The sequence below is a fragment of the Elephas maximus genome, chromosome 14 (genome assembly GCF_024166365.1).
Source record: "Elephas maximus indicus isolate mEleMax1 chromosome 14, mEleMax1 primary haplotype, whole genome shotgun sequence".
Classification (NCBI taxonomy): domain Eukaryota; kingdom Metazoa; phylum Chordata; class Mammalia; order Proboscidea; family Elephantidae; genus Elephas; species Elephas maximus.
The window spans coordinates 84,513,732-84,539,428 of NC_064832.1; the positions used below are offsets into that span (position 1 = coordinate 84,513,732).

The window sequence follows — 25,697 nt, forward strand, 5'->3', positions numbered from 1 at the left end:
ATCATCTGTTCTGGCAAAGTAAATTTGCTCACTTAAATTTTAAATAAATGTACCATGATTATGTTAACTTTCCCGGGTTTACCATCTATAAAACCCAAAAACCAAAGCCGTTGCTGTCAAGTTGACTCCAACTCACCGCGACCCTATAGGACAGAGTAGAACTGCTCCATAGGGCTATCCAAGGAGTGGCTGGTGGATTTGAACCGCCTACCTTTTGGGATGGTCCTGAAGGATGAGGTTGTGAAAATCACGCCTGTGCAAAAGCAGAAGTGTGCTGGCCAGTGGACCAGGTTCAAAGCACTCTTTGCCATGGAAGACTACAGCGGCCATGCTGGCCTAGGCAGTAAGTGCTTTAAGGAGGTGGCCATCGCCACTCGCGGGGCCATCATCCTGGCCAAGCTCCTCATTGTCCCCGTGCGCAAGACTACTGGGGGAACAAGATTGGGAAGCCCCATACTGTGCCCTGTAAGGTGACTGGCCCCTGTGACTCTGTACTAGTGCGCCTCATTCCCCCGCCCAGAGGCACTGGCAGAGTCTAGGCCCCCGCGCCCAAGAAGCTGCCGCTGATGTCCTGTATTGACGACTGCTACACCTCGGCCAGCGGCTGCACTGCCACCCTGGGCAACTTCACCAAGGCCACCTTCGACGCCATCTTCGAGACTACAGCTATCGCACCCCTGACCTCTGGAAAGAGACCGTGTCCACCAAGTCTCCTTACCAGGGTTCACCGACCACCTCTTAAAGACGCACACCAGAGTCTCAGTGCAAAGGACCTAGGCTCCAGCCGTGGCCACCACATAGTGGTTTCATAAAAGAAAAACGAAGGGAATTAATTACGTCCAAAAAAAAAAAAAAAAGGTTCAAGCTCAGGATTACACCTCCCTAAGAGATATTTCTCCCCTTTTTAGCCTCGAACTGATAGTATGCTTTTTTTTTAATCGAATGAATACTTAGAGTCATAACACTTATAAATTCCTTTTCATCATGGAGTAAGCAGATTTTAAAACCAATCAACACTTTCTCATTTGTATAACTATGATATTTAAAGACACTCTTAAGTGCAGTATTTTTTGTTCAAGTGCTTTGTCACTCAATTCGCAAATCCAGAATGCAATTAATCCACAAATCTAAGTGTTCACAGATAATTTTAGGCTTGGTTCTTAATGACCTAGAAGTAATCCGTTTACAAAAGTGCCACCAAAGTATTTTAATAAAATGATGTAATGCCACCAAGCATGGATCTGTTATATCTTGGAAACAATAGTAAAATCTCACAACTAAATCTAGCAGCCTAACTCTAAAGGATTCCAACTAGAATGGACTATACCTTCTTATGGCACATTTATGACTTTGTAATATACAATTCCTAATACAGGTTTAGTGTGTGATATGGAGCAAGAAATACCAAGAAAATAGGATCTTATAGAAAAGATATGCCACAAATGTAGAATCTCAAGACTGATTTCATCAAGTCACATATGGAAACATGTCATCTGCCTTTAAAATCATAGAACAATAGCATGATTCTTCTAGGAAATTATTATTATAACTACTATAGAGCACTGGTGGCATAATGGTTAAGCATTTGGCTGCTAACCAAAAGGTCAGCAGTTTGAATCCACCAGCAGCTCCTTGGAAACCCTAGGGCACAGTTCTACTCTATCCTACAGGGTTGCTGTGAGTTGGAATCCGTTCGATGGTAATGGTCTTCATTATTATTATTATTATTATTATTATTATTATTATTATTATTATTATTATTATTATTATTATTATAACTGGCAGGTGAATCATGCACTCATTCATGGTTGTTCTATGTTCCATGAAGTCTGATAGCCCAAATTATTCATGGCATTCTTTGATGCTGGTTTAGCTAAAAAGCAAAAGGTTGAAAGAACACAACAATCAAAAAGCCCTTTTCTCCCAGAGGCAGCTCTCCTGGGGCAAGGGGTAAGTGCCTTACCTGGACAGCCTGGAAGGCACCGGACTATCTTGTATACCCACTCAAGCTGAGCTTTTAACCACTGTACCATTAAAAAAAAACTAGGGAGGCCAAGATGGCGGACTAGGCAGACGCTACCTCGGATCCCTCTTACAACAAAGACACGGAAAAACAAGTGAATCGATCACATACATAACAATCTACGAACCCTGAACAACAAACACAGATTTAGAGACGGAGAACGAACTAATACGGGGAAGCAGCGATTGTTTCCAGAGCCTGGAGCCAGCGTACCAGTCAGGTACGGCACAAGCACAGAGACCTGCTCCACCCCCCTGAACTAACCCTGGGAGGGGGACCAGCCGGTTCCACGGGCAGCGTGGGACGCAGCCGGTAGGAGAAGTCCCCGGGAGGCAGTGACTGGTCTTCGAGCAGAAAGAGCAGCATCCGAGCCGGGGAACCGTCCCGCAGGGATTTGGACTGGACGCAGCGGATTTTCTGGAAAAACTAGTTTCCCAGTGATGGCTCAGAGACAGCAATCCATATCAAACCACTTAAAGAAGCAGACCTGGACAGCTTCTCCAACCCCCCAAACAAAAGAATCAAAACCTTTCCCAAATGAAGATACAATCTTGGAATTATCAGATACAGAATATAAAAAACTAATTTACAAAATGCTTAATGATATCACAAATGAAATTAGGATAACTGCAGAAAAAGCCAAGGAACACACTGATAAAACTGTTGAAGAACTCAAAAAGATTATTCAAGAACATACTGGAAAAATTAATAAGTTGCAAGAATCCATAGAGAGACAACATGTAGAAATCCAAAAGATTAACAATAAAATAACAGAACTAGACAACACACTAGGAAGTCAGAGGAGCAGACTCGAGCAATTAGAATGCAGACTGGGACATCTGGAGGACCAGGGAATCAACACCAACATAGCTGAAAAAAAATCAGATAAAAGAATTTAAAAAAATGAAGAAACCCTACGAATTATGTGGGACTCTATCAAGAAGGATAACCTGCGGGTGATTGGAGTCCCAGAACAGGGAGGGGGACAGAAAACACAGAGAAAATACTTGAAGAACTCCTGACACAAAACTTCCCTGATATCATTAAAGATGAAAGGATAGCTATCCAAGATGCTCATCGAACCCCATTTAAGATTGATACAAAAAGAAAAACACCAAGACATATTATCATCAAACTCACCAAAACCAAAGATAAACAGAAAATTTTAAAAGCAGCCAGGGAGAAAAGAAAGGTTTCCTTCAAGGGAGAATCAATAAGAATATGTTCTGACTACTCAGCAGAAACCATGCAGGCAAGAAGGGAATGGGACGACATATACAGAACACTGAAGGAGAAAAACTGCCAGCCAAGGATCATATATCCAGCAAAACTCTCTCTGAAATATGAAGGCGAAATTAAGATATTTACAGATAAACACAAGTTTAGAGAATTTGCAAAAACCAAACCAAAGCTACAAGAAATACTAAAGGATATTGTTTGGTCAGAGAACCAATAATATCAGATATCAGCACAACACAAGGTCACAAAACGGAACGTCCTGATATCAACTCAAATAGGGAAATCACAAAAACAAACAAATTAAGATTAATTAAAAAAAAAATACACATAACAGGGAATCATGGAAGTCAATAGGTAAAAGATCACAATAATCAAAAAGAGGGACTAAATACAGGAGGCATTGAACTGCCATATGGAGAGTGATACAAGGCGATATAGAACAATACAAGTTAGGTTTTTACTTAGAAAAATAGGGGTAAATAATAAAAAAACAAAAAACGGTAACCACAAAAAGGTATAACAACTCTATAACTCAAGATAAAAACCAAGAAAAACGTAACGACTCAACTAACATAAAGTCAAGCACTATGAAAATGAGGATCTCACAATTTACTAAGAAAAATGCCTCAGCACAAAAAACTATGTGGAAAAATGAAATTGTCAACAACACACATAAAAAGGCATCAAAATGACAGCACTAAAAACTTATTTATCTATAATTACCCTGAATGTAAATGGACTAAATGCACCAATAAAGAGACAGAGAGTCACAGACTGGATAAAGAAACACGATCCATCTATATGCTGCCTACAAGAGACACACCTTAGACTTAGAGACACAAACAAACTAAAACTCAAAGGATGGAAAAAAGTATATCAAGCAAACAAGAAGCAAAAAAGAAGAGGAGTAGCAATATTAATTTCTGACAAAATAGACTTTAGACTTAAATCCACCACAAAGGATAAAGAAGGACACTATATAATGATAAAAGGGACAATTGATCAGGAAGACATAACCATATTAAATATTTACACACCCAATGACAGGGCTGCAAGATACATAAATCAAATTTTAACAGAATTGAAAAGCGAGATAGATACCTCCACAATTACAGTAGGAGACTTCAACACACCACTTTCGGAGAAGGACAGGACATCCAGTAAGAAGCTCAACAGAGACACGGAAGATCTAATTACAACAATCAACCAACTTGACCTCATTGACTTATACATAACTCTCCACCCAACTGCTGCAAAATATACTTTTTTTTCTAGCGCACATGGAACATTCTCTAGAATAGACCACATATTAGGTCATAAAACAAACCTTTGCAGAGTCCAAAACATCGAAATATTACAAAGCATCTTCTCAGACCACAAGGCAATAAAACTAGAGATCAATAACAGAAAAACTAGGGAAAAGAAATCAAATACTTGGAAAATGAACAATACCCTCCTGAAAAAAGACTGGGTTATAGAAGACATCAAGGAGGGAATAAGGAAATTCATAGAAAGCAACGAGAATGAAAATACTTCCTATCAAAACCTCTGGGACACAGCAAAAGCAGTGCTCAGAGGCCAATTTATATCAATGAATGCACACATACAAAAAGAAGAAAGAGCCAAAATCAGAGAACTGTCCCTACACCTTGAACAAATAGAAAGTGAGCAACAAAAGAATCCATCAGGCACCAGAAGAAAACAAATAATAAAAATTAGAGCTGAACTAAATGAATTAGAGAACAGAAAAACAATTGAAAGAATTAACAAAGCCAAAAGCTGGTTCTTTGAAAAAATTAACAAAATTGATAAACCGTTGGCTAGACTGACTAAAGAAATACAGGAAAGGAAACAAATAACCCGAATAAGAAATGAGAAGGACCACATCACAACAGAACCAAATGAAATTAAAAGAATCATTTCAGATTATTATGAAAAATTGTACTCTAACAAATTTGAAAACCTAGAAGAAATGGATGAATTCCTGGAAAAACACTACCTACCTAAACTAACACATTCAGAAGTAGAACAACTAAATAGACCCATAACAAAAAAAGAGATTGAAACGGTAATCAAAAAACTCCCAACAAAAAAAAGCCCTGGCCCGGACGGCTTCACTGCAGAGTTCTACCAAACTTTCAGAGAAGAGTTAACACCACTACTACTAAAGGTATTCCAAAGCATAGAAAATGACGGAATACTACCCAACTCATTCTATGAAGCCACCATCTCCCTGATACCAAAACCAGGTAAAGACATTACAAAAAAAGAAAATTATAGACCTATATCCCTCATGAACATTGATGCAAAAATCCTCAACAAAATTCTAGCCAATAGAATCCAACAACACATCAAAAAAATAATTCACCCTGATCAAGTGGGATTTATACCAGGTATGCAAGGCTGGTTTAATATCAGAAAAACCATTAATGTAATCCATCACATAAATAAAACAAAAGACCAAAACCACATGATCTTATCAATTGATGCAGAAAAGGCATTTGACAAAGTCCAACACCCATTTATGATAAAAACTCTTACCAAAATAGGAATTGAAGGAAAATTCCTCAACATAATAAAGGGCATCTATGCAAAGCCAACAGCCAATATCACTCTAAACGGAGAGAACCTGAAAGCATTTCCCTTGAGAACGGGAACCAGACAAGGATGCCCTTTATCACCGCTCTTATTCAACATCGTGTTGGAAGTCTTAGCCAGGGCAATTAGGCTAGACAAAGAAATAAAGCGTATCCGGATTGGCAAGGAAGAAGTAAAGTTATCACTATTTGCAGATGACATGATTATATACACAGAAAACCCTAAGGAATCCTCCAGAAAACTACTGAAACTAATAGAAGAGTTTGGCAGAGTCTCAGGTTATAAAATAAACATACAAAACTCACTTGGATTCCTCTACATCAACAAAAAGAACACCGAAGAGGAAATAACCAAATCAATACCATTCACAGTAGCCCCCAAGAAGATAAAATACTTAGGAATAAATCTTACCAAGGATGTAAAAGACCTATACAAAGAAAACTACAAAGCTCTACTACAAGAAATTCAAAAGGACATACTTAAGTGGAAAAACATACCCTGCTCATGGATAGGAAGACTTAACATAGTAAAAATGTCTATTCTACCCAAAGCCATCTATACATTTAACGCACTTACGATCCAAATTCCAATGTCATATTTTAAGGGGATAGAGAAACAAATCACCAATTTCATATGGAAGGGAAAGAAGCCCCGGATAAGCAAAGCACTACTGAAAAAGAAGAAAGTGGGAGGCCTCACCTTACCTGACTTCAGAACCTATTATACAGCCACAGTAGTCAAAACAGCCTGGTATTGGTACAACAACAGACACATAGACCAATGGAACAGAATTGAGAACCCAGACATAGATCCATCCACGTATGAGCAGCTGATATTTGACAAAGGACCAGTGTCAATTAACTGGGGAAAAGATAGCCTTTTTAACAAATGGTGCTGGCATAACTGGATATCCATTTGCAAAAAAATGAAACAGGACCCATACCTCACTCCATGCACAAAAACTAACTCCAAGTGGATCAAAGACCTAAACATAAAGACTAAAACGATAAAGATCATGGAAGAAAAAATTGGGACAACCCTAGGAGCCCTAATACAAGGTATAAACAGAATACAAAACATTACCAAAAATGATGAAGAGAAACCAGATAACTGGGAGCTCCTAAAAATCAAACACCTATGCTCATCTAAAGACTTCACCAAAAGAGTAAAAAGACCACCTACAGATTGGGAAAGAATTTTCAGCTATGACATCTCCGACCAGCGCCTGATCTCTAAAATCTACATGATTCTGTCAAAACTCAACCACAAAAAGACAAACAACCCAATCAAGAAGTGGGCAAAGGATATGAACACACATTTCACTAAAGAAGATATTCAGACAGCCAACAGATACATGAGAAAATGCTCTCGATCATTAGCCATTAGAGAAATGCAAATTAAAACTACGATGAGATTCCATCTCACACCAGCAAGGCTGGCATTCATCCAAAAAACACAAAATAATAAATGTTGGAGAGGCTGCGGAGAGATTGGAACTCTCATACACTGCTGGTGGGAATGTAAAATGGTACAACCACTTTGGAAATCTATCTGGCGTTATCTTAAACAGTTAGAAATAGAACTACCATACAACCCAGAAATCCCACTCCTAGGAATATACCCTAGAGATACAAGAGCCTTCATACAAACAGATATATGCACACCCATGTTTATTGCAGCTCAGTTTACAATAGCAAAAAGTTGGAAGCAACCAAAGTGTCCATCAACGGATGAATGGGTAAATAAATTGTGGTATATTCACACAATGGAATACTACGCATCGATAAAGAACAGTGACGAATCTCTGAAACATTTCATAATATGGAGGAACCTGGAAGGCATTATGCTGAGCGAAATTAGTCAGAGGCAAAAGGACAAATATTGTATAAGACCACTATTATAAGATCTTGAGAAATAGTAAACCTGAGAAGAACACATACTTTTGTGGTTACGAGGCGGGGAGGGAGGGAGGGTGGGAGAGGGTTTTTTATTGATTAATCAGTAGATAAGAACTGCTTTAGGTGAAGGGAAAGACAACACTCAATACACGGAAGGTCAGCTCAATTGGACTGGACCAAAAGCAAAGAAGTTTCCGGGATAAAATGAATGCTTCAAAGGTCAGCGGAGCAAGCGCGGGGGTCTGGGGAACATGGTTTGCGGGGACTTCTAAGTCAATTGGCAAAATAATTCTATTATGAAATCATTCTGCATCCCATTTTGAAATGTGGCGTCTGGGGTCTTAAATGCTAACAAGCGGCCATCTAAGATGCAGCAATTGGTCTCAACCCACCTGGAGCAAAGGAAAATGAAGAACACCAAGGCCACACGACAACTAAGAGCCCAAGAGACAGAAAGGGCCACATGAACCAGAGACCTACATCATCCTGAGACCAGAAGAACTAGTTGGTGCCCGGCCACAATCGATGACTGCCCTGACAGGGAGCACAGCAGAGGACCCCTGAGGGAGCAGGAGATCAGTGGGATGCAGACCCCAAATTCTCATAAAAAGACCAAACTTAATGGTCTGACTGAGACTGGAGGAATCCCGGCGGCCATGCTCCCCAGACCTTCTGTTGACACAGGACAGGAACCATCCCCGAAGACAACTCATCAGAAATGAAAGGGACTGGTCAGCGGGTGGGAGAGAGACGCTGATGAAGAGTGAGCTAATTATATCAGGTGGACACTTGAGATTGTGTTGGCAACTCTTGTCTGGAGGGGGGATGGGAGGATAGAGAGAGAGGGAAGCAGGCAAAATTGTCAAGAAAGGAGAGACTGAAAGGGCTGACTCAAGAGGGGGAGAGTAAGTCAGAGTAGGGAGTGAGATGTATGTAAACTTATATGTGACAGACTGAATGGATTTGTAAACGTTCACTTGAAGCTTAATAAAAGTTATTAAAAAAAAAAAACTAAAAAAAAAAAAATCTAGGGAACTTTAAAAATCCGTAACCAAAGAGATGCATGAGAAGGCCATGAAACACAATGAGAAAACACTTTTAAATACATGTCAGGGAATATTAACAAATGAGGTGGAGGTGGGAGACATGAAGACATATTTATTTTATTATTATTATTTTGAGTTAAAAAAAGAGAAAAATAACTTGGCAGCTTTTTAAAAATTATATAATGCCTCTAGAAGATTTAGATCAAAAATGAATGTTAGAAATTAAAAAAAAAAAAAAAAAAGATAGGTTGAGGTAAGTGAAACAAAAGTGGAATGTATTTTAACTGGTGAAGTGGGCTGATGGGAACATAATAGTCCATTGCATTTTTCTTTTTATTTTGTGTACTTTTGAAATTTTCCATAACAGAAACCTAAAAGTAAAAAATGGATGCAAAATATTAGTGGGTACACATTTATTATTTATTTTTCTTTTGATTATGTCATATATTCTCTTCATATGTCTAGTAATTTTTTATTGAATGTTACATATTATACAATTATATGTTGGCATACTGGATCATTTAAAGAGTCTCCAGAAGATATATTCTACAAGAGCAATTTCCCATTTTTCTCTGTTGGGCAGATATTTTAAGAATCTGATCCTCTCAATCCAATCAATGCCCAAGCTTGGTTGGTGGTTAGTTACACCTTGCAAAATTAGTTTTTCCCTCTGTTCATCATTGTCCCTTGGTCTTAGATTTCCTATGCATATTTTTTTTATTTGTTTATTTCTTTTGTTCTGCTTTTGAGAGCCTTCTGAGTCTTTGTCTTTTTAGCTCTGGAAAGCCAAAATTCGGTTCTGACATTTGAAGCTTTTAGGCTCATTTAGCCTCCAACCCAACACAGACTCCAAATCTGGTCAATGTCTTGAAGAGTGACTAGCTTTGTATTTGAGTCAGTCCTTATCCTTTAGTGAAATTTTATATCCTTAATATTTGAAAACTGCAGATTTCTCTTTGCCTTTCAGAATTTCTTACCTGGATCAGTAGCCTTCTTATATAGCCCCATAACTCAGATTATGACTACTCTGTAAAACTAGCCATGCAGGAGATGCTAACATAGTCTTATGTGTCTACTTGATCGAAGAAGCTCATTCTTCACCAGTATCATTTTCTATCCCATAGTCCAGTCCAATCCCTGTCTGAAGAGTGGAGAGAACGAGTGTGCTGTCTCATTAGGGGAGAGCAATTAGGAGTATATAGCAAGTATATATAGCAAGGTGTATATATAGTAAGTATATATAGCAAGGTAAATATAAATTTTTGCATGAGAGACTGACTTGATTTGTAAACCTTCACTTAAAGCACAATAAAAATTAAAAAAAAAAAAAAAAACTAGCCATACATTTGGATATCCTTCATTACCTAGTCCCTAGGTGGTGCAAACAGTCAACACTCTTGGCTTCTAACTGAAATGTTGGCAATTCAATTTATCCAGAGGCACCTCAGAAGACAGGCCTGGCAATCTGCTTCTGAAAGATCACAGCCTTGAAAACACTATGGAGCATATTTCTGCTCCAACACACATAGGATCTCCATGAGTCAAAACCAACTACATGGCACCTGGTTCACTGGTTGGTTGTTTTCTAAGCTGTAATTCCCCCAAAAGCATCTCTGGTTTCTCCCTCCCCCAGCAGTCCTTCTGCTTGGACGAAGCACCATCCTTAGGACACACCCAGAACTGGAAAATGTCTCCAGTGAAAAAAATGGCTGGCAAGAGTCAATTATCTTTAGGAGAGTTCTCAATTCTTTGGAATTTAGATTTTTGAAGTCTTGTTAACAATTCTCAGTCTGTTTCTCTAGATTTCCTTACTCTACCTGAACTCTAAATGTTGGGATTGGCCTGGATCTAGGCCTGGGACTTTTTCTTCTCTTGAACTCCACAGCTCTCTGGTATCCTTAAAAACATATTTTTTGTAATTTATAAATCTTTCTCTAGTTATTGCGTCTGGACTGTTGACCCCAACCTTGACCCATAAAGGCCACTCAGAAGCAGAGATCTTCTCTCCTTAGTTCTTAGTTGCTGTCAAGTAGATTCTGACTCACATCACCAAACCTCTGGGTGGGTGAATTTGAACCACCAACGTTTCTGTTAGTAGTGCAGCATTTAACCATTTGCACCACCCAGGGACTTCTCTGTACTCCTTAGCCATTTATATGTCTTTCAGATTTTCTGTCTTTTTCTCCTTCTCTGCTAAATCCTAGGTAATTTATTCACATCTGAATTTCAGTTTACTTTGATTTTAATTTCAACATGACAATTTCAAATTAAATTTTTCCTAAAAGTTTTATTTGGTTATTTTCTTTTTTCTACTTTTTATGTAGTAACTTGCTTTTCTCATTGTTTCTATGCTTCTTTGATTAACTGATTAGTTATTTTAGACACACCTATAAAAAAAAAATTTTTTTTATCTCATAGATTTTTTCAAATTATATACATATACACATTCATAGTGCTAAAAACTCAAAATAAAACTCATACCATATATATTATATTCACCCACATTTCTTAGGGAAGGTTGTAAGTAATTTTTTCTGAGGGGGAGCTTTTCACCTTTTCAAAGAAAGCTCTAGGGTTTAGATTCTTTTGGTAGGTGATGATATATAGTGCTAGTCTTTCCATTTCTATTTGCAACCGTCGATGGCCATTAAACTTCTTAAGAACTAAAAAATAATGCGAACAAGAGACTTTTCCTTTTAGATTCAAAGCTGTTTATCATCATATAGAGGGGAAAGATGACGTAAAAATACATTAAAAGACATAGAGGACCCAGGGACTATCATGGATTGAATTGTGCCCCCCAAAAAATGTGTGTCAACTTGGTTAAGCCACAATTCCCAGTATTGTGTGGTTGTCCTCCATTTTGTGATTCCAATTTTATGTTGAGAGGATTAGGGTGGGATTGTAACATCACCCTTACTCAGGTCACCTCCCTGTTCCAAGGTAAAGGGAGTTTCCCTGGGGTGTGGCCTGCTACACCTTTTATCTCTCAATAGATAAAATGAAAGGGAAACAAGCAGAAAGTTGGTGACCTCATACCAGCAAGAAAGCAGCACCAGGAGTAGAGCACATCCTTTGGACATGGGGTCCCTGCACCTGAGAAGCTCCTAGACCAGGGGAAGATTGAGGACAAGGACCTTCCTCCAGAGCCCACAGAGAGAGGAAACCTTCCCCTGGAGCCAAAGCCTTGAATATGGACTTGTAACCTACTAGACTGTGAGAAAATAAATTTCTGTTTGTTAAAGCCACCCATTTGTGGAATTTCTGTTAGGCAGCACTAGATGACTAAGACAGGGACCAATTACAAGAGTCTGGAGTTGTAGTCTGCTTTCTTAATTCTGCACTAGGGTATAGCCCCACTGGGGAAAATTTATTGTGGGCACAATGTGTAGCTGATTCTTGTTCTCCTATTGAGCGGCCACCCAGGCACTACTGACATACCTAATGAGCATTCTTATGTAGTTGTGAGTTAAGAGAGTTGGAAATATATACATATACATACACATGCAGTACATATATATGTATAATTATGTATGAATGTCTATATATAATGTATATAGCATGTATAATAATGTATATAACATATATAAAATATAATACATAACATATAATATGTATAACAAATAATGTATAATAGTGTTTATAATATACTATGTACATGTAATATGGGAGCCTAGGATTATTTGGCATGGACATTTTAAGCTGAGTGTTGAAAGCAGGGAATAAGTGTCCTCTCTACTTATGCCCTCAAAACCATGGCTGAACAAGCAGCTAACAAAAACACATGCTCGTTGCTAAGTGTACTAAAGAAGACAAACTTTATTTAACCATCTTTGTAGGGGTAATATACATACTGAAGCTAGGGAGTTTATTAAATTATTATATAAAGTCTCTACATTTGAAAACTAACAGCAATATCCAAAATGAATATGCTATCAACCTGAAAGACAAAATTAATAACACTTAGATTTTGGAAATTACATTGATGTTGTTGAACATTGTATGAAAATAATTGAACTTATTTTGAATTGTTCATTGGTGAGACTAAGGTTTATTCTTGTTTTCTTTCCTTTTCAAAGAAAAGTTCACTCAGAAATCTCGTGTTGGTTAAGATAACAAATCATGAATGTGCAAAGCAAATAGATTTTATGCATATTATGAAAGTTAATTGAGCACACAATTTTGTCAGCAGTAACTTTTTGATTAACTTACGGCTCATAACTTTGCCAAGTCATTATGAACCATTAAATCTTCAATCATTCATGCAAATCAGTAGTTATACCAGCATCTTTTTCTTTTCATTGTCTAATTTTTTGCATTAGTTGCAATTGTAGGAATGTGTATATAAATAAATGTACTAATCATGGTAAGAAATGAAGTAATACACATGAAAGCAATAAGTTATTACATTCAAATTAGATCATTTGTTTATTTTACTAATAATGGGTAGATCTAACATTTTAAGCAATAAAATATTTTGATCAAGAATGAATAAAACATAAATGAAAATACTTTTATTATCTTGATTACTTGCCTTTAGCTATAACTTTGCAATGATAATCATTTTGCTCAATGACTTAAAAATTGACAGTAAGTTAAGTTTGAAATTATCTAAAGCTATGGTGTACAAATTATTCTAGCCCTCTTTTCAGAGAACCAGTTAGATTTTTCTGGAAATAAGGCATAAATCTGGTACCATAAGACAAGCGCTATCTTACAAATCAATAAAATTCTGAATTTTAAGATGATTTCTCTTCAACGTGATTAAAAATCTATTCAGAAACTCAAATGTATGTGCTGTTATCTACAGAAATCTTTGTGCATGAATCCCTTTGAGTAAACAAATATCATCTGAGATGATGAATTCCACTGATAAGTTGAGGAAAATAAGATAATATTGGCTGTATATATATAAATTGCTACTATCTTTAAATTTTTACCATCCATCAATTTCAATTTTATTTTAGCCAAGACATTCACTTACCACCCTACATATGCTGTTATTCTTGCACTTATTGTACCCTCATTTGAGCATATTGATGACCCTGGTAGCCAGTACCCTCCTTTCTAAAACCAAAAGCATAAATTCAGGGAATTCTGATGTAAGTGATAATTGAAAGTGGAATGGCAATGACCTCATAAAAAATGACATTTTTAGAGTTGCTAATGTAAAATTTATAAGAGTAAAAAATGCTAAAAGCATAAGTATCCTGGGGAGATAGTTCTGATTGTGTGCCTAAAATGCAATTCTACCATCCTGTAATGTTGAGTGGTTATTAAACCGAATACTACATTTCCTCTGCAGCTAGAGTTTTAGATGTGAATTAAGTCCTGAGAATTAGATGTCATCTTTGGAGATTTGAAAGGTAGAAGTGGAAGGGAGGGGACATAACCAGCTTCTGCTGTTGATATCAGTTCTTGGAGAGATAACAGTTTTCTGTGATAGCATTCCATCGTCATGTCCATTCGCCAACTCCTTGTATCAAGAAATAGTTCAATGATTCCAGCATCTTAATATGACTACTTAACCAGTGGCTTTGGAAGTCTATTCTCTAGCCTTATGGATATGAGAGATAGTGGCAACATGGCTTCTTGCCGTTGACTTAGAACCAGTGGCAGCCTCAAAATTGATCCCCTAGGGGATGAGCTGTGAAGTGGTGACTCAAAAAGACCCATCCTAGAACCTGATCCTCCAGTCCTTCAAACAATGCTATAAGTACCTAAGTTTCTGTATTAAATTAGCTAAAGTGGTTTCTGTTTTTTGTACTAAATGTTGCTAGTACAATAGTGAACATGTGAGAATGAGCAAATAAATTATGAATGGCTAAAAGAAATTATATTATATCTAACTGGGTGATCAAGAAAATCAATTTAAGCTGAGAGTTCAGAAGCTGGACAGTGCATTGGGAAATGTCAGTGCTAATTTATGACTCTCTGGTATAAAAAAAAAATTAAAAAAAAGGATTTGTACTCCCAGTTTAGGAAAAAGTATTCCTAAAGTTAGGAAAGATGAGACACCTAACCTAAGTTATTGGGCAGATGGACTGGAAAACCATCAGCATCATCAAAATAATAATAATATAAAGCTTTTTTCTGGAATGTAAAGTCAATATAGTAGGCAAAAGATAAGAAAATAGATATATTTGGGACATTGAGCTTAGGATAAAGTTTGCTAAAGTAATAGTTTTCAAGGAGAGGATACTTATGGAATCCCCATAATCTTGTCTGTAGGTCATAACTCAGACCAGACACCTACCCACCTTAAAAATCTTCTCCTGATGAAGGAGGGACAGTATTTGACGGCTAGGAAGAATTCACTTGTTCAGAGCCATTAAAAGGTGACCAGTCAATTGATGTAAGTAATCCTGCAGCAGATAAGCTGGAGTTAGTAATAGTACTTAAAAAGTAATCTTAGTGGGCTCAAATAGAATAAACAGAGTTTCAGTGCAGGGGAGATTGACAGGAATCTGGAGGCTACTGGGTTGACAACTGCCTTTGCTTTTAAGGAAGATAAAGGTTTTATTCCAACTGGAAAAGCCTCTGCCTGTAGCAGGGAGAGATCTACGTGATGTCTCCCATTAGGATGCTGCCTGGCAGCAGATGTTTGTACCGATCCTTGGTGCATCGGATGGTGCCATGGATATTCTGTCACATTACTAATATTGCATTCAGATCATGACTGGTCACCAAGCTGTCAGTAGAACTAACTGGACAATAGCATAGTAATGTCTAGGTTTCAGTATGATTATGACCAAAGTATGTTGACACTGTTAGATTGTGTATTATGGTTGATGACCAAAGAACGACTTTCAGTAATGTCCTCCAAATTGAATTACAAATTGGAGCTGACACCAGGAACCTGGTGACCGGGTAGATTTAAGAGAAGAAATGTTGGGACATTAATAGATGTATATGCCCGGAAAAGTACAAGAGGTTGCTAGAAGAGGAGAGGAAGGATGTCAGCTCCGAAGAGAGTCTACTAAGACATGTAATAAAGAGGAACTCATCAGACATGAAATCCAATCCCAAGTTAACTTATCTTCAGAACATTCAATGTTTTTTGATGGGCTGTGACACCTTTATGTAATTGTTTTTGTCCACATATGAAAAGTTATCAATAAATCTCTTAGGCTACCTGAGTCAGTCTGAACCAATTTTCACATAAGCATCATAATGCATGATGTTGCTTCTGATTGGATGATTTAAATTCCCTATAGGAAAACAGAATCCACACAAAGAGACCCTCTGAAAAAACAGGACTTGGGAAAGAAGTCAGGGCAACTAGGGTAAATCTAAGAAAAAAAAATCTAAGAAGGATGACCTAAATTCTCAAGCTGAATATAGAAACATGAGGGCTGTAACATAATATTTAATATGTTTTCTTTATAATCTTCTGACTCTTCCAAAATTTAAAAAATGATTGTAAATTAAAATGCATTCATGCGTAAGTACAGAAATCCAAGCTAACAGCGACTGTAATCAATAAGAAATGTATGTTATACGTAGCAAGAAGTCAGGGACTGGTGATCCAGAGTGGTTCGGCAGCTTTAAAATATTACCACAAACCCTTATCTCTGCAGTTCTTACAATGTTAACTTTTTGTCCTTAGATAGCCAGATGCCTGTTATACCTCTAAAAATTACAATCATATTTAAAACCAGGAAGCAGGGAAAGTCAGGCAGGAAGACAAAAATTCTGACTTCATGGCTTTCAATTTTCATCAGCAAAGAAGTATTTCCCAGAATCTGCCAGCAGAATTCTCTACTGTCCAAATGTTGCTATGTGATCATCTATGGCATCAGAAAGGATGGAAAAGTAGAGTCTGACTTTGATAGTCTCCCGAATGAGAGATAGACAAGAGTGGTCATGTGAGAATGTCTGCTGCCATGATTATCAAGTATTGCTTTTATAAAAACAAAATTGGAAATGTTTCAGACTATAAAATATGAATGTAACACATTACATTTATATAAGGTACTGCTAATGTTACTCTTAGGTAAAACAACTAAATAAAAAATTACTGACAATATATCCTTCAAGAACCATGTATGCAGAGCCCTATCTCCTCCTCACCATCAAAGGTCATTCTTGCTATTGTTATGTGCCTTAGAGTTGATTCCTATTCACAGTGACCTCATGTGACAGAGTAGGCTTTTCTAGGCTGTTAAGTTTTTAAGTTTTACAGAGGGGAGCCCTGGTGGTGAGGTAGTTAAGAGTTAGGCTGCTAACCAAAAGGTTGGCAGTTCAAATCCACCAGGTGTTCCTTGGAAACCCTGTGGGGCAGTTCTAGTCCATGACTCTTGGCCTTTACCTTCAGGGCTCTTGGTTTGATCTTCTGACCCATTCTTTTTTTTGGTTTTTTTGCTCTTATTTCCAGATTGTATTTCTCAGTCTATTTTGTATAATATTTGCCATTCAAAGACAAATTTGTCATCTGTTCTGCTTTGCTCAGTTTTAAAAGGAAGATAATAACAACAATACTGTTTAGGAAATTCCACTTATACATGCAAAATAGAAGGAGGTGTTAACAGTGAAGGAAAAACAAAGAAGGACTAAAGGTTGGGAGAAGGATCATAACTACTAGTGGATCAGGAAACAGAGAATGGAGTAGTTGAAGACCAGGAGAAAGCATGGAAACCCTGTTAATCATGATGATTACTTATAACATGACTGGGTTACCCATGCTAAGAGACTCAGAACCTCAGCCACTGCTGGAAGGTCAGAGATTTGCATGTTTGAGCACAGAAGTATCCCACACATCCAGAACAGGGTCTGAAATGTAGTATGTACTTGATAACTATTTTTTAATTAATTAGTTAATTAGGCTAGGCCCAATCATTGTATCTAGAGTATTTCACATGTGTTTTAGTCTGCTAGTGCACTGTGGAGCTCTAATGGTACAGTGGTTAAAGCACTTGGCTGCCGACCAAAAGGTCTGCAGTACAAACCCACCGGTCTCTCTGCAGGAGAAAGATGTGGCAGGCAGTCAGCTTCCGTAAAGCTTTACAGCCTTCGAAACCCTATGTGGCAGTTCTACTCTGTCCTATAAGGTTGCCATGACTTGGAAACAATTCGGCAATGAGTTTGGTTTGTTTGGTTTAGTGCTGCTGTAACAGAAATCCCACAAGTGGGTGGCTTTAAAAAACAAACGTTTATTTTCTCAGTTTAGAAGGCTAGAAGTCTGAATTCAGAGCACCAGCAAGGCTACCTCTATCTACTCTGCTAGAAAATCTGTGTCTCAGCCTTTCTAGCCCCAGTGTTCCTAGGTTCCTTGGCAACCTTCACATGGCTTCCATCTTTCCCCTCTTTGTGCTTGCTTGTGTCAGTGCCTAATTTCCTCCTTTCATATCTCAAAAGGCATTAGGTTTAAGACACATTAATATGACCTCATTAACATGACAAAGAAAAGCCTATACCCAAACGGAATTACAACCACAGCTATAGGGGTTAGGATTCCAGGGCCTATTTTTGGGTGACACAATTTAATCTATAACATGGTGCTTAGACCACAGGAGACCAGTCTTTCGTATTTCGTAGTCTAAAGGATTTAGAAATGGTCATATTGTTAGATAGCTACCATTGCTGTAATGTTTCCAAGTTTTTCCAATTAGGCCACTCCACAAATTACTGGCCAATCAATAGGAATAACTCATTGGGTCGGATTCTCATCTCTAGCTGTTACCACACGTACACATGAAACAGTTGCACACTTCTTTTCTGCTCTGCATGATGCTCAGAGTAAGGAGTTTTATCTTAATAGGGAAGCAGAACATGGCAGGAACCAAAGGCAATATCGTCCACATAGCAGCAACACTACGTAAGAGAAATGTATACCTCAATATGCTTGTGTCTGAGAATCTTTTTTTTTTTACCAAACAGGAATTGTTTTGATCTATCTTAAAAATACGTGTCAAAATAAAACTCAAATTTCAGGACAAGGAGATAAAATTTTTTCCTAAACATCTTTTATTCGACATTTTATTTCATCAGAGACTACTTTGTACATTTCTTTTTCAGAGTGTCAGCAATAGTTCTTGCATCTGATGGGATTAGTTATCATGACTGCATTGGTCAAAACTCACTCAGTGTAAGGGTGACAAAAGTGTTTGCCTATTAAAAGGATAGTAGTAGAGTTATTTATCACATTGGAAAATGGTAAAATAGTGCTGTTTATAGTCTGGTATCTTCTTATCAAATTGAGATTTATATTTTCCAGTTGAATTAAATGCTCATTATTATTTTAGTTAACTTTTGAAAGCATTCCAGAGCTCAATGCCTTTCTTATAAATAACTATTTAATTAGGATCTTCTAAGTCAGGAAAATCTCCACAAAGGGAAATTCAGGTTCTGTGACACGACATCTTTTCTTTATTAAAAACTTAGTGGATTACAAAGTAATCAAAAATTTCAATCCCCTATTTCCACACTTATTTATTATACAATACTACGAGTATTTTTTCCTACATGGCAATCAAGTAAATTCAGAATAATTTTTAAAGAAATATAAGAATTGATACTATGATTTTCAAAAGAAGTCATGGAGTGCTAACTTTTAAAAGCGTAAAACATTTTGCTCTATACCAGAGGTCAGAAAACTACGGTCCATGGGTCAAATCCACCCCTCTCCTTCAAATCTAGTTTTGCATGGTTTATCAGCTAAAAATGTTTGTCTTTTTATATTTTAAGTGAGTACATTTTAAATGGTTATATAAGTACCTACCCAATATCCTAAAGGAAACCCTGGTGGCATAGTGGTTAAGAGCTATAGCTGCTAACCAAAAGGCTGGCAGTTCAAATCCACCAGGTGCTCCTCAGAAACCCTGAGGGGCAGTTCTACTCTGTCCAAAAGGGTAGCTATGAGTCCAAACTGACTTGACAGCAGTGGGTTTGGTTTTTGGTTTTAATATCCTAAATGTTACCTCTTGGCCTAGAAAGCCAAGAATATTACTATCTTTCCCTTTACAGTCTGTCAACGTTTGCTCTATACATCTATTAACCTAGTCATTAAGGATGTCAACATATCTATTTTCAACATCCCTTTTTTAAATAATAACAGGAGAGTGATACCACTTAACTTTTCGGTACTCACAGAACTAGACTTTGGTCTACAATTCTATTTTTTTTGAAATTTACAGTAGCGTATCAAGAAATTGTATACTACTAGTGCAGTAATGGAAACCCGGGTGGCTTAGTAGTTAAGCGCTATGGCTGCTAACCAAAGTGTCGGCAGTTCCAATCCACCAGGCACTCTTTGGAGACTATGTGGGGCAGTTCTACTCTTAGTAATGACAATAACAATAATTAATAATGAGTGTATTAAATTCATAAAACAATTTAATATATACGAGGGAAAAAAATCCATGATATATGCAAAGCTATCTTCATAAACTTTCCTTATAGCTAGAAAAGAAATTAGTCTCAGGGAGGTTAAGTGATTGGCCCATGGTTATAAATCTGGTACTTTTTAGGGCTTTTCCTACAACTCAGACACTCACCTTATGTGACTTCAAGATGCTGCTTCAAATTAATTTGAAGTCTTATTTCATTTAGTTAATTAAAAAAAAAAATTAGGCAAGAAAAATAATCATAAACTAGTTATGCATGTAATACTGAAGTAAAACATAATGATAATAACGCATTTAGCAGTGCTCAGTTGCAGTTAAGGAATAAATCATAACAATCAGGTCACCTGGTAGGCTCTCTAGTAAATTGAACAAAGAGAGTTAACTACATAATACACACTGTAGAAGATAAAATAGATTCGTGGATTAATTAAGTCATCTAAAAGTACTGATATCAACTCCACCAATGAGAGGGAGCAAAGCCCTTAAATCTGCTACTTATTTTCATTAAACCTTTGGCAAATATTATTTTGGCAAAATATAATTTTTGCAAACATCTATCCATTTACTAATGACTTCTATGTTAAATTTCAATGTTGTTAACCAACTCCAAGTCAGATTAACCATTGATTTGTATTTCCATTTTAAGTATTTGCCTTAGATAATTCTAATGTTGTTATTAGAATTATATATCCACAGATGTAGAAAATTTACTTTTAATTTCCTAGGGAAAATCAAAAGCTATGTCACAAGTCATAAAGAAAGAACATCATGTGGGGTGCAAAAGGAATATGAAAATTCACTATTTTTAAAGTAGGACAATATTAAAATTCAAATTATTTATGTTTCATTGGAGTGATATTTTAAGCCTGCATAAAGGCATACCACCATAGTTACAATTTTTTAAATAAATTAAATTTCTTTATATTTATTTTTTAAGGAGAATGACAGACCAATGAAGAAACAACTTACTCATTCTTGATTTCATTTAATATTTATATCAGATGATTTGAGAATGGCTTTCAATACTTTTTCAGAAAATGCAACAATTTGGTTAGAATTTTGGAGTGTTGACTACCTGATTATTTTTTCTAGTTGTCTTCAGAAATGAACCACTTGGTAGAAGATATAATTATTAGATCATAAACTTTTTTCTTCAAAACTCAGTAAATTATATGGCATTCTTTCTTTTACTGATTATGGAGAAATTTGGACCTATCAGTTTTTTTTTTTTTTGCCTTTTTTAAAACTCATAATAATAATAAATGTATCTTCATGTCCCTCACCTCCACTTCACTTGTTAATATTTCCTGATGTATATTTCAAAGAAAAGTGTTTTCTTTGGTGAAGGGTAAGACAGTACACAATACTGGGGAAGCCAGCACAATTTGTCCAAGGCAAGGTCTCGGAAGCTCCACAGACACATCCAAACCCCCTGAGGGACAAAATTGCTGGGCTGAGGGCCATGGGAACCATTGTGTCGGGGAACATCTAGCTCAACTGGCATAACATAGGTTATAAAGAAAATATTCTACCTTCTACTTTGGTGAGTAACACCTGGGGTCTTAAAAGCCTGTGAGTGGCCATCTAAGGTACAACACTGGACTCACCCCTTCGGGAGCAAGGGAGAAGGAAGAGAACTGAAGATACGAGGGAAAGATTATTCCAAAGGACTCACAGGCCACAGCCTCCACCAGACTGAGTCCAGTACAACTAGAAGGTGCCTGGTTACCACCACCGACTGCTCTGACAGGAATCACAATAGAGGGTCCCTGACAGAGCTGGAGGAAAATGTAGAAAAAAATTCTAACTCACTAAAAAAGACCAGACTTAGTGGTCTGACAGAGACTGAAGAAATCTGGACAGTATGGCCCCCGGACACCCTTTTAGCTCAGTAATGAAGTCACTCCAGAGGTTCACCATTCAGCCAAAGATTAGACAGTCTCATAAGATAAAACAAGACAAAAGGGGCACACCAGCCCATGGGCAATGTCCAGAAGGCAGAAGGGAACAGGAAAGCTGGTAAAAGGGAAGCCAAGTTCTTGAAGTGAGAGTGTTGACGTGCCATGGGGTTGTTAACTAATGTCATAAAAAATTATGTGTACTAACTCTGATGAGAAACTAGTTTGTTCTATAAACCTTCATCTAAAGTACAAGAAAAAAGAATATCGTTTGAAAGAAAAAAAAAGTGTTTTCTAATTGCATTTCATGGGCTTCTTAATCATCTCTTTTGGTTATAGATTTTTAAAGTTCTCTTTTAATAGAAGGTTCAAGAATTGGAGGAAGACTCATTAACAATCTGTGATATGCATACAACACAACCTTGTTTGCTGAAAGTAAAGAGGACTTAAAGCACTTACTGACGAAAGTCAAAGACTACAGCCTTCAATATGAATTATATCTCAACATAAAGAAAACAAAAACCCTCACAACTGGCCCAATAAGCAACATAATGATAAATGGAGAAACTACTGAAATTGTCAAGGATTTCATTTTACTTGGATCCTCAGTCAACGCCCATGGAAACAGCAGTCAATAAACCAAAGGACATATTGCACTGGGCAAATCTATTGCAAAAGATCTCTTTAAAGTGTTAAAAAGCAAAGATGTCACTTTGAGGACTAAGGTGTGCCTGATGGAAGCCGTGGTATTTTCAATCACCTCATATGCATGCATTAGTGGGACAATGAATAAGGAAGACTGAAGAAGAATTGATGCCATTGAATCACAGTGTTGGCAAACGATATTGAATATACTATGTATTGCAGCAGCTGATAAAAATCTTCAATTTCTTCATCTTTGGCCTTAGTGGTTGATGAGTAAATTTGAGTAATATTTGTATTAACTGGTCTTCCTTGTAGGCTTATGGATATTGTCCTATCACTGACAGCATTGTACTTCAAGATAGATCTTGAAATGTTCTTTTTGACAATGAATGCCACACCATTCCTCTTCAAGTTGTTATTCCCAGCATAGTAGAATATGTGATTGTCCAATTCAAAATGGCCAATACAAGCCCATTTCAGCTTGCTAATGCCTAGGATATCAATGTTTACACATTTTTGAAATTTCCAATTTTCCTAAATTCATACTTCTTCACTCTAGGTTCCTTTTATTAACGGATGTTTACAGCTGTTTCTTCTCATTTTGAGTTGTGCCACATCAGCAAATGAAGGTCCTGAAAGCTTTACTCCATCCACGTCAATAAGGTCGACTCTATTTTGAGGAGGCAGCTCTTCCCCAGTCATCTTTTAAGTGCCTTCCAACCTGGGGGGCTCATCTTCCAGTGCTATATCAGACAGTGTTCCACTGCTATCCATAAGGCTAATTCTTTTAAGAACAGACGCCAGGTTCTTCTTCCTAGTGTGCCTTAGTCTGGAAGCTCAGCTGAAACCTGTCCTCCATGGTGACCCTGCGAGTATCTGGATACCGGTGGCATAGCTTCCAGCATCTCAGCAACATGCAAGCCCACACACAAAAAATTCAAGCCTCGAGTTGCAATAGTGAAGGATTCTATGGGGAAAATATTAAATGACGCAGGAAGCAACAAAAGAAGATGGAAGGAATATACAAAGTCATTATACCAAAAAGAATTAGTTGACATTCCACCATTTCAAGAGGTAGCATATGATCAGGAACCGACGGTACTGAAGGAAGAGGTCCAAGCTGCACTGAAGACACTGGCAAAAAATAAGGCTCCAGGACTTGACAGAATATCAATTGAGATGTTTCAACAAACAGATGCATCGCCGGAAGTGTTCACTCATCTATGCCAAGAAATATGGAAGACAGCTTTCTTGCCAACTGACTGGAAGAGATCCATATTTATGCCTATTCCCAAGAAAGGTGATTCAACTGAATGTGAAAATTATAGAACAATATCATTAATATCACACACAAGCAAAATTTTGCTGAAGATCATTCAGGAACAACTGTAGCAGTATATGGACAGGGAACTGCCAGAAATTCAGGCCAGTTTCAGCAAAGGATGTGGAACCAGGGTTATCATTGCTGATGTCAGATGGACCCTGGCTGAAAGCAGAGAATACCAGAAGGATGTTTACCCATGTTTTATTTGCTATGCAAAGGCATTTGACTGTGTGGATCATAACAAATTATGGATAACATTGTGAAGAATGGGAATTCCAGAACACTTAATTGTGCTCATGAGGAAACTTTACAAAGATCAAGAGGCAGTTGTTGGGACAAAACAAGGGGATACTGAGTGGTTTAAAGTCAGGAAAGGTGTGTATCAGGGCTGTATCCTTTCACCATACCTATTCAATCTGTATGCTGAGCAAATAATCTGAGAAGCTGGACTATATGAAGAAGAACGGGGCATCACAATTGGAGGAAAACTAACAACCTGCGTTACGCAGATAACACAACCTTGATTGCTGAAAGTCAAAAGGACTTTTAGCACTTATTAATGAAGATCAAAGACCACAGCCTTCAGTATGGATTGCACGTCAACATAAAGAAAACAAAAATCCTCACAACTGGACCAATGAGCAAAATCATAATAAACACAGAAAAGACTGAATTGTCAAGGATTTCATTTTACTTGGATCCACAATCAACACCCATGGAGGCAGGAGGCAAGAAACCAAATGACACATTGCATTGGGTAAATCTGCTGCAAAGGACTTCTTTAAAGTGTTGAAAAGTAGATGTCACCTTGAAGATTAAGGTGCACCTGACCCAAGCCATGGTATTTTCAATAGTGTTATATGCATGTGAAAGCTGGACAATGAATAAGGAAGACCAAAGAAGAATTGATGCCTTTAAATTGTGGTGTTGGCAAAGAATATTGAATATACCATAGACTGCCAAAAGAATGAACAAATCCGTCTTGGAAGAAGTACAACCAGAATGCTCCTTAGAAGTGAGGATGGCGAGACTGTGTCTTACATACTTTGGACATCTTGTGAGTAGGGATCAGTTCCTGGAAAAGGACACCAGCTCAAGCTTGGCGAAGTACAGGGACAGTGGAAAAGAGGGAGACCCTCAAGGAGGTGGACTGATACAGTGGCTGCAACAATGAGCTCAAGCATAACAACGATTGTAAGGATGGAGCAGGACCAGGCAGTGTTTCGTTCTGTTGTGCGTAGGGTCGCTATGAGTTGGAACCGACTCGACAGCACCTAACAACATCAACAACACACTATGTACTGTCAGAAGAATGAACAAATCTGTCTTGGAATTACAGGATTGCAAGCGAGGATTGCAAGACTTGGTCTTCACATACTTTGGACATGTTTTCAGGAGGGACCAGTGTCTAGAGAAGGATGCCATGCCTGGTAAATTAGAGGGTCAGCCAAATAGAAGAAGATCCTCAAGGAGATGAATTGACACAGTGGCTGCAACAATAGGTTCAAACTTAGCAATGATCAACAATAGGTTCAAATGTAGCAATGGCACAGGTCTGGGCAGTGTTTCATTGTGTTTTCCATAGGGTTGCTATTAGTCAGAACCAACTCAACAATACCTAACGACATAAGTTCATGGTTCCATATTTTTGTTGCATACAAATCATCTTAAATCTTGTATT

At 37.5% G+C, this 25,697-nt stretch overlaps 1 pseudogene; it reads left to right on the plus strand.

Moving 5' to 3' along the window:
• The first annotated feature begins 219 nt into the window (after positions 1-219).
• LOC126058100 (40S ribosomal protein S2-like) lies at positions 220-777 on the plus strand (annotated as a pseudogene).
• The last annotated feature ends 24,920 nt before the right edge of the window (positions 778-25,697 follow it).